The sequence below is a fragment of the Lissotriton helveticus genome, chromosome 2_1 (assembly GCF_964261635.1).
Source record: "Lissotriton helveticus chromosome 2_1, aLisHel1.1, whole genome shotgun sequence".
In the NCBI taxonomy this organism is placed as follows: Eukaryota; Metazoa; Chordata; class Amphibia; order Caudata; family Salamandridae; genus Lissotriton; species Lissotriton helveticus.
Genome location: NC_136059.1, coordinates 1,335,429,705 through 1,335,440,379, shown reverse-complemented (window position 1 = coordinate 1,335,440,379; position 10,675 = coordinate 1,335,429,705). Strand labels below are relative to the sequence as shown.

The following is a 10,675-nucleotide window of genomic DNA, read 5'->3' as shown; positions in this document are numbered from 1 at the left end:
TTTATGGCAAGCTTAATACAGTATGCTCATGAGGGATTTCTATCCTCATGATGCACCTTGTTTGTGAGAAAGTGGCTCTGTATATACTGGACTAGAATGAAGTACAGTATGTATAGAGTCCACCAACCACAGAGGTATAACAGAGGTTAAAGTCAGAACTGACCTTACTCTCCAAAGTGGTAGCTTGGTCGAGCAGTAAGGCAGTACCAGAGGACAGTGTAAAGCATTTGTTGTACACACTCAGTCAGCAAAAGGTTTCACACACTCAAGAACTGAACTCCAGGCCAATTGTTGTTATATCCTCAGATATAGTTGTTTTATTTTTAGAACCAACAGTTATAAAAATATACTTTTCAAGTTATGAGTACTCTCATGTAAATACTTTGCAAAGGAGCAATAACGTTTGTGCACACAATAATTACAGGATAGATAGTAAGCAACACAGTTCTGAAACACACTCTAGCATTGAACTCAATGGGTTTTTCACAGATAAGTACAGTTGATTACTTTATGGATTACTTTGGTAGTTCCAGGACCAGATCTTAGATTCAGTCCTGGGGTCCAAGCTGAAACCAGAATAGCAAAAAAGTTTTAGTTACTGTGATGAATTCTCATGAATATAAAGCTGTTTTAAAAGTTCACACTTAGAAACTTTTCGATGTAAATCTGACAATGTTATTCAACGGGAAGAAATTTAGGTTGCAGGCAAAGTATGATCGCGTTACTTTTGTAACCCAGCACTGTTCTCCTAGGGCCAGCACTGGGGGCTTAACTCAAACCAGGTAGGTAATTGAGTTTCAGTATTTTGTACGATTTTTAAAGAATATTTGCAGTTTTCAAAAGTTGACACTTAAAAGAAATTTCATAGAAAAGCAGACATTGGGGTCCTATGGAGAAAATACAGATTACTAGTAAACCCGCTAGGGATTACTTTTACGGTTCAGTATTGGTCTGAAAGCTACAGTACTGGCTTGTCCCCTAATAACAGGTGAGTACTTTTGATTTCGGACTTCAGCTGATTTTATAGGAATATTTTCAGTTTTCAAAACTTCACACTTAGAACATTTTTGAGTCAAAATGGGTCAATGTTATCCAATGGCAGGTAAGTGAGTTACCGGTTTCCAGGTGAGTACTTGCTTGCTGAAGTTAAGGTTGTTGGTATAGACTCAGGGGTCCCCCAGGGTCAGGTGAGTACAGTTAGTTCAGTCCCAGCGGCACGGGGCCGCCGGGTGCAGAGGTAGGTAGGACCAATGATATCCAATGAGGGAAAGGGGGCCTTCGGTTGGTGGCTGCCGGCTAGCAGGCCACACGGGTCTGGGAGCTGGGCTACTGGTCACTTGCTCAGGGCAAGAGGGGAAGTAGGATAGGACAAAGGGGTCACAGCCAGCAGCACTAGGGCGGCTGGGTGCAGGGTGCTTTTGAGCCGTCGGGTGCTCAATGTTATCCAAAGAGGATCTAGAAGAGGGAACAAAGGTTGCAGGCTTGGGGACTGAGACTCTCCATGGGCGACCAGCACTTCCAGAGGTAAGTTGGGATGCTGGAGCACAGGTAGGTAGCCCACAGGTAGGCCCAGGGGGCCACGGGGCGCCGGGTGCAGGGTTGTTTTAGGGAAAAGCTTACCCTAGGCTGGTCGTGGTTGGGCCCCTGGCTCTGAGTTTGCAGACGTCGACCGGTTCGTCGAGGAGGGTCTTTGGGCACTGGACTTTGGGTCCCAGTCGCCGGAGGGACGTCCTCGTGGTCTTGGTTCGGGTTGGCCCGGCCCGGGCTCGGCTGGTGCAGAGTGGGCTGGTCTGGAGCTTCCTGGTGAGCACCAGGTGGGTTGTTGCAGCAGAGAATCTGCTGATGGGAGTCCCAATCTTCAAGAGGGTCAAGGCAGGCAGGCCCTCTGGGTGTCCCAAGGTTGCTGTCCGTGGAGGTCGCCGGGATTAGGCAGGAGCAGGTTCCAGGATCAACAGGCCGGTAGGGCTGGGGCCAAGTCAGTTGTGTTGTCCTGTTGTTAGCAGCTGCGCGGTGGGTCTTCTTCTTCTTGATCTTCTTTCTTCTTTTTGATATCGGGATCTGAGGAAGGAAGGTTCAGGGAGCCACTAAATACTAAATTTAGGGGCGTTACAGGTCGGGCAAGGACAGGGACCAATGGGTCCCTGTCCTGGTGTGAGTACACCCCCTAGCCTGCTCCTCTCCTGTGGGATTGGGCAGGGGTCCCCATCTACAAGATGGCCGGGGCCCGAGGTCGTGCTTCACCTCGCCTCCCCCACCTGAGGGGTGGGGTTGGCACAGGCTGGCACACCCCCCTTCCTGGCGTAGTTTTTTCCGCTAGTCTTCCCGCCAGAGCGCGGGTCAGGACGGTTGGGGGCTGTTTGCTGGGTACAGCAAATGGTCTGGAGAAGCTCACAGAGGTGGTATGCCTTTGAAGCTTCCTACCACCCATCCTGGGGGAGGAGACCTAGCACCTCACCCAGGATGTGCATTGTTGCAAGCCCAGGAGAGTGGGGCTCTCCTACCCAGGAGTCCAGCAACATGCCTGCTGTGTAGCAGACTCTGCAGCCACTCAGCCAGACATGGATTGTAGGTTAGGTTATCAGGGGGGCATCTCTAAGATGCCCACTGGTGCATTTTACATTAAATCGCACACTGGCATCAGTGTGGGTTTAATGTGCTGATAAGTTTGGTACCAAACTTGTCAGTCTTCAGTGTAGCCATTATGGTGCTGTGGAGTTCGCAATGACAACCTCCCAGCACCATATACTCTTAATGGCATCACTGCACTTACAGTGCCCAGGAATGGCCCTGGGTACTGTACGGGCACAGGGCTCATGCACCTGTGCCCACACCAATGGCATAGGGCACCCAGCTAGAGGGGTGACTGATGTATGCCAGGGCAGTGGGTCTGTGGGCATGGCACACAGGGATGTGTGCCATGTCGACTCTTTGTTTAGTTCTGTACCTAGGCACTCACCCTGCAAAGGCAGTGTGTGGGTACCAAGGTACAGGGCCCCTAAGGGTGGCACAATAAGTGCTGCAGTCCTTAGGAGTATTCTCTGGTCACCATGCCCTGGGTACCTAGGGTACCATTTACTAGGGGCTGATAGGTGGCCAGAGATGCCAATTGGGCTTTGTTTCAACATAGTTTTTAGGGAAGTAACACAGGCCCTAGGTACCTAGTTTGCAGGAGTCCAGGGCACACTCAGTCAAAGCACATCAGCTGTTCAGAAAAAATTGGGGGCATACCAATGCAAGAAAGATGGCACTTTCTCACACAACACCCCCCCCCCCCAACGAACGATGATGAGACTAATCTTGCCCTAGGGATTCTTCATTGTCTAAGTAGAAGAACCTGGAAAGTCCATCTGCATTGGCATGGGCAGTCCCTGGTAGGTGTTCCACTTCAAAGTCCATTCCCTTAGGGAGATGGACCATCTCAGTAGTTTGGGATTTTCCCCTTTCATCTGCATTAGCCATCTGAGAGGTCTGTGGTCAGTTTGAACCAGGAGGTGAGTTCCAAACAGTTAGGGCCTCAACTTCTTCAGGGACCAAACCACAGCAAAGGCCTCCCTCTCAATGGCACTCCAACGCTGCTCTCAGGGGAGTAGCCTCCTGCTTATAAAAGCAACAGGTTGGTCTTGGCCTTCCTCATTGACCTGGGAGAGGACCGCTCCTATCTCCAGCTCTGAGGCATCAGTCTGCACTATAAACTGCTTCGAGTAGTCTGGTGCTTTTAGAATGGGTGCTGAGCACATTGCTTCTTTCAGGGTGTCAAAAGCCTTTTGGCAGCTAACAGTCCAGTTCACTTCCTTGGGCATTTTATTGGAGGTGAGTTCTGTGAGGGGGGTCACAATGGACCCATATCCCTTCACAAACTGTCTGTAGTACCCAATCAAGTCAAGGAATGCCCTGACTTGGGTCTGGGTGGTTGGAGCTGCCCAGTCCACAATGCTCTGGATCTTGGTCTGTAAGGGCTGGACCTGGCCTCCACCAACAAGGTGGCCCAAGTACACCACAGTGCCCTGCCCTATCCGGCATTTGGATGCCTTGATAGTCAGTCCTGCAGATTGCAGGGCTTGTAGAACCTTCCCAAGGTGGATCAGGTGATCCTGCCAGGTGGAGCTGAAGACAGCAATATCATCGAGATAGGCTGCACTAAAGGATTCCAACCCAGTCAGGACTTGGTTCACCAACATCTGGAAGGTGGCAGTGGCATTCTTTAACCCAAAAGGCATTACAGTAAGCTGATAGTGCCCATCAGGGGTGGAGAATGCTGTTTTCTATTTTGCTCCTGGGGCCATGCCAATTTGCCAGTACCCTGCAGTTAAGTCAAAGGTGCTTAGGAAGTTGGCTGCCCCTAGTTTGTCTATCAACTCATCGGCTCTTGGAATGGGGTGAGCATCTGTCTTGGTGACAGAGTTGAGCCCTCTATAGTCCACACAGAACCTCATCTCTCTCTTTCCACCCTGTTGATGAGGCTTGGGGACCAGCACCACTGGGCTAGCCCAGGGGTTCTCAGAAGGTTCAATCACCCCTAGTTCCAGCATCTTGCTGACTTCAGCTTTGATGCTTTCCTTGACTTGGTCTGATTGTCGATAGATGTTGTTTTTGACGGCGTTACTGTCACCAGTGTCCACATCATGGGTACACCAGCTGGTCAGACCAGGGATCAAGTAAAAGAGGCTAGCAAACTGTAGTAAGACTTGCTTGCAGTCAGCCTGCAGTTGGGGAGTGAGGGTGTCTGAAAAGACTACTCCATCCACTGACCCATCTTTTGGGCTGGAAGAGAGGAGATCAGGGAGAGGCTCACTCTCTGCTTCCTGTTCCTCATCAGTCACCATCAGCATGGTGAGGTCAGCCCTGTCATTGTAGAGTTTGAGGCGGTTCACATGGATAACCCTTTTGTGTGTCCTGCTAGTGCCCAGGTCCACTAAGTAAGAGACCTCACTCTTTTTCTCCAGGATAGGGTAAGGGCCACTCAATTTGTCTTGGAGATCCCTTGGTGCCACTGGCTCCAAAACCCACACCTGTTGGCCAGGTTGAAATTCAACAATGCCAGCTTTTTGGTCATACAAGTGCTTCTGCAGCTCCTGGCTGGCCTCAAGATTTTTGGATGCCTTATCCATGTATTCAGCCATTCTGGACCTTAGGCCAAGCACATAGTCCACAATGTCTTGTTTGGGCTCTTGGAGAGGCCTCCCCCAACCCTCTTTCACAAGACAAAGTGGTCCACTCACAGGGTGGCCAAACAGAAGCTCAAAGGGTGAAAACCCCACTCCCATCTGAGGCACTTCCCTATAAGCGAAAAGCAGGCATGGCAACAGGACATCCCATCTCCTTTTGAGTTTTTCAGGGAGTCCCATAATCATACCTTTCAATGTCTTGTTGAATCTCTCAACAAGACCATTGGTTTGTGGGTGGTAGGGGGTTGTGAACTTGTACTGGACCCCACACTCCTTCCACATATGTTTCAGGTAAGCAGACATGAAGTTGGTACCCCTGTCTGAAACCACCTCCTTAGGAAACCCTACCCTGGTGAAGACACTCAGGAGGGCTTTAGCAACTGCAGGAGCTGTAGTCACCCTAAGGGGAATTGCCTCAGGGTAACTAGTGGCATAATCCACTACCACTAGAATGAATTTGTTCCCTGAGGCTGTGGGAATCTCCAGTGGAATCCACAATGTCCACACCTACCCTTTCAAAGGGTACCCCCACCACTGGTAGAGGTATCAGGGAGGCCTTTGGTTTGCCACCTGTCTTGCCACTGGCCTGACAGGTAACACAAGAGCTCACAAACTCTTTTATTTTTTTATTCATCTGGGGCCAGTAGAAATGACTAACTAGTCCCTCCCAAGTCTTGGTCTGCCCCAGGTGTCCAGGTAGGGGGATGTCATGAGCTAAAGATTGGAGGAATTCCCTGTACTTCTGTGACACTACCAACCTCCTGGTAGCTCCAGGTTTGGGGTCTCTTGCCTCAGCATACAGTAATCCCTCTTCCCAATAGGCTCTGTGGGTACCACTGACATCTGTCAAAAAAGAAAAGGAGGGGGGGACCTAGGAGCCAGTTAACGGTCCAGTGTCTGTGCTCCAAGTTATAACATCACAACCAAAAAGAGACACTGTTCCAAGGGCAGGGTGCATCACAACACCCTAGCGCTTTCAAAAAGGAAGAAAGACTGAAGGAAAAAGGAGGGGGAAGTCCTAGGTGAATGGACATAAAAATAATAAGGGGGAAAGCAAGTCTTGCCTCCTGTTGCCCTCACACACCCCAAGGGGTGTCATCCTTCATCATCGGGCGTTGCTCCTCCTTGGGCCGGCGCTGCAATCCCCAAGGGTCCCCCGAAGGGTGACTTTGTCGGAGTTCTATTAAGATATGCCGGATGGTGCATGTGGGTGTGTGGGGGGGGGTTGTGTTATGTCCTAATAAGGGTGACCAAGTGTATGCAGAATGTTTCTAAAAGCTTGCAAGGGGTGACCTCAAAAAAAATATTGAAGAGGTAACACCCTTCACAAGGTAAGAACCCATAGATAGGGTCATTGGCGTTTCTTCAGGACCAGGATTAAAAATTTGATGATGTGCACGTGAAGATAAAAATGAATATAAATACCCATAGTATATGTCAGGGCGGGACAATGCGCAGCTCCTGATCAAGACCTAGGACAGAAAAGAAAACAGAGTTCAGAGGATGTGCATTAGCCATGCTTAATGCTACATAGTGTGCCACAGTCGTGTGCACAACATACCACTGAAAAAAAAGAAAGGACAGGGAACACGAGACCTGTAGGAGAGTAGTAGTCCCCTAGGTGAGCTCAGGACACTTGTGATGGCCCAGGACCGTCTGGGTGCGGGCCAGTTCGCAGTGACCCCCGAAAAGGTAAACACAATGAAATACCTCATAGCCACAATGTGCAGCATTGCCACATATGAACAACCCCTGAACAACCATAATCCCCAACAGGTCACACTCCATCGTTCTATAAGTAAGAACCAACCTTTCTCTCAATATTCTTAACTCCTCGTAGAAGGAGAATGGCTCGCATGACTAGGCTAGTTGGACGCCCGCACCTATACCAGGCTGGTAGAAAAAACACAATAGGGGTCTGCGTATGCTAGCAGTTACACAAATATACTCGTTTTGCTTGGAGCAGTAAGCTCAGTTACCTCGTCCTCAATGCCCAAGGTATACTCACAATAGATCTCAGGTGCCTCAAACCTCGCACCTACCCCTTCCAACCGTCAGCCGATAATGCCCTAATAGCAGCAGTCAAAAGTGTGCGTGCCTGGGCGGTATCTCCTTCCTGTGCACCCCATAGTTCCTGTAAGGAAGCGCATTCGTGCAAAAGGGCCGCAGAGCGCATGTGCAGTAGGGGAACTAAACTACTCCTCCGCGCATGGGCGTGACTTTAGGAGTCGAGTTGTGTAAGCAACCTATGGCATACACTCAGATGCGGGACAGTGTTCGATTGACCAGTAAATATCGGAATCGAGTATGTCAGTGTATAAAAGGACCTCTCTCAAATTAGGGGCGTCAGAATGTAAGGGACCTCTCCATTGAAGGGCAGAGGGGCCTCTCTACTATAAGCCTACCAAGGGACACAAATGACAGGCTATAGTATAAAGGGGCTTGCCCAGTACTGGTAGCAAGTTATCTGCCAGGTATGCTCCTAATACCTGATAAAAGTGCGGGTTATATGGATACCTCAGTCCTGTATTACTAGCGGGAGTAGAATAAAGGAGTTGGTTGTTGTCGGTGGGGGGGGGGTAGGAGGCGAAAGATGGGGGGAAAACATACACTGCCACCAATGGTGCATCAAACAGGTGTTCCTGGTATGTGTTCACCAAATATCTCCCTAATAAACGGGATATTAGAGCCTCGTGAGTGAAAGGAAAGGAAATTGAAAACAGAAGGGATAGAAAAAGATCCCTCGGCTGAGCCGCCGTGCTACTATTCTGTCAAAAAAGAAAAGGAGGGGGGACCTAAGAGCCAGTTAACGGTCCAGTGTCTATGCTCCAAGTTATCAACATGAGAGGTAACAACCAAGGCACTTAAACCAAAAACTTTTTTTGTTTTAATGAAATAAATATATAAGAAGAAGTAATATAAGTAGGTATAAATTCAGTTTTTATTACTGACCATGTTAAAAGAATCAATCGCAAAAAATACATAATACAAATCATAAAATTAAGAGACAATATTTTTCATTAAGTGGTAAATAATAAATCCACAATAAACAGTCAATACACAATAAAAAATATAAAATTACATTTAAAAAGTGGCATAAAAGATTAATTCTCTACGCGCGTTTCGGCGACCAGCGCCTTCTTCTGGAGTAGCCACGTGTATCCTAAACATTAGGAAAGAAAAAAAGAGAAACAAACTAAACAAAATATAAAATATTTTAAATTCACAAATAAGTTCATATACAATCTCATAGAAGATGAGAAACATTAATATATTCAACCTACAATATCATGGCAACTTCTTCTTTCTAACCAAGTTTACATTTCTCAACTCTGCCCTAAGAAAGGGCTTTCATTTCTTTGTGTATTTCACAGGACAGAGACTCAGTTGCAAGGTAAGGGGAAGGTGGAAAACCAGAGCACGGTAAAGTATTGACAGCGTAATAACCCAATGTTTCTCTATATGATAATAAAATAAATAATGATGGACATGTTGTACAATTGGGTTAGAACAGAGAGCCATGGTATTGTTTTATATCGTCCATATTGGATCCAATAGGTCGCAAAGATATCAAGAATTACTTTGAAAACTCAGCAACGAGGTGACACTTAGATTATTTATCTTATCGATGGCTATTTGAATCTCCACTATTTTCAGCTGTTTTCAGCTACCATACTTACACACTCTGACGAGGCACCTTGAAGTGGAATAGTCACCAATAGAAGAGTGATATCTTGTATTGATGAAGAGAAGGACAGGATAAAGAGCTGAAACAAAGCGCCACAATTTTATTATTATGCGCCACAATTTTATCATTATAAACCAAGCATTACATGTTAAGGGTCTTATTGATGGTAAAAGTTGCAATTATGAAGACCATAAGACCTTAAATCACACTGATCCAGGTTCACGGCAGTAGTGCTTTTACTTCTATATGAAAAGATGGTATAATTATCCTCGTGCCTTATATTGCTGGCGCTGATCTATGTGCAGTTCAAAGCTAATCGGTGTCCTAAAAACAAGATACGCAGTGTAGGTATAAGTATTTAAATATAGTCAAATGGGGACAGTAACTCTCTGACTTAGAAGAATTATTTAAGTAAATACCAGATCCAATCTGTTATATTTAGGCACTCGCTCCCTCGATCGTATTTCGAGACCTACAGACAATAAATTGACACATGCAGGTCATAAACATGTATCCTTATATTAAAAATTTTAAAACATTTTTCGAAATGCTTCAAGGGCATTGAACATTCCTCGTGAGTTTTTAAATTTTTCCGAATAGTAAAAAAATATATATGTCCACTCAGAGTTAGTCGGTGTCCTAAAGACAAGATATGCAGTGTAAATATAAATATTTGAATATAGTATAATGGAGACAATAACTCGCTGACTTAGTGAAATCATTCAAATAAATACCTGATCCAATCTGTTACATTTAGGCACTCGCTCCCCAGATCGTATTTCGAGACCTACCGACAATAAATGGAAACAAGCAGGTCATAAACCTGTATCCTGTTTTTACGGATTTAAAATATCTTTCAAAATGCTACAAAGGCATTTGACCATACCTCGTGAGTTTTAATTTTTTCACGAATGGTAATAAAATAGGGAGCCTTCTTGATACGAAGATCTTCCTAATGTCATCACGTTACTGCAACAAAAAATAGTAATGAGTCATCATTTTACAAGCGACTCTGCAATCGCAGACTGCAAGTTCACTGAAATAAGTTGAAATGCAGTTTCAGTACTTACCAGGATAAACTTTTTGATGAATCTGAAAAATCTGGGAGCGAGGCACGGGGTTCTGTGGCTTTCGGGAACGTATGCACCGAGTGGCGCTTAGGCTCGTTATTTATACTTTATGGTCCAGAACCTTGTGATCTAAGTAATGTTTGAATGATTTCAGCTGAGTTGGAAGTGGAACTCATAGGTGGGTTCAAATGTCGATCACACTGATGGTGAACAGAGCCAAAGGACTGCGACCGTAGGTAATTTATAAAAATAAACAACGGACTGTAGTCACTACTCAAGTGTTAGTGGTGTGTTACTGAATCTATAACGTAAACAAGAAAGACTGAAGGAAAAAGGGGGGAAGTCCTGGGTGAACGGACATAAAAATAATAAGGAGGAAAGCAAGTCTTGCCTCCTGTTGCCCTCACACACCCCAAGGGGTGTCATGCTTCATCATCGGGCGTTGCTCCTCGTTGGGCCGGCGCTGCAATCCCCAAGGGTCACTTTGTCGGAGTTCTTTTAAGATATGCCGGATGGTGCATGTGGGTGTGTAATGTAATGTTATGTAAATGTAATGTAATGTAATGTAATGGTGTCTTGTAAAGCGCCTGAATCACCCCACATGGGGTATCTCCGCGCTGTAGACCGCTGGGGAACCCGTCCTGGCTTTCCCTCTGAGATGGTCCCTACTGGGTATCTCTAAGGTGAAACCAGGCATCCCCGGCGTATGTGGGGGGCCGTTGTGGAGATGAGGCAAGCTAATGCCTAGAGTT

The 10,675-nt window shown here is 46.6% G+C and overlaps 1 long non-coding RNA gene across 1 annotated transcript; it reads right to left on the bottom strand.

Annotated features, from left to right (window-relative positions):
- Nucleotides 1–8,099: 8,099 nt before the first annotated feature.
- Nucleotides 8,100–10,011, bottom strand: LOC144819739 (uncharacterized). Its single transcript, XR_013607543.1, has 4 exons — nt 9,924–10,011; nt 9,740–9,822; nt 8,846–8,932; nt 8,100–8,328 (listed from the first exon to the last, which is right to left on the bottom strand). It is a non-coding gene; the product is annotated as an uncharacterized LOC144819739 (long non-coding RNA).
- Nucleotides 10,012–10,675: the final 664 nt, after the last annotated feature.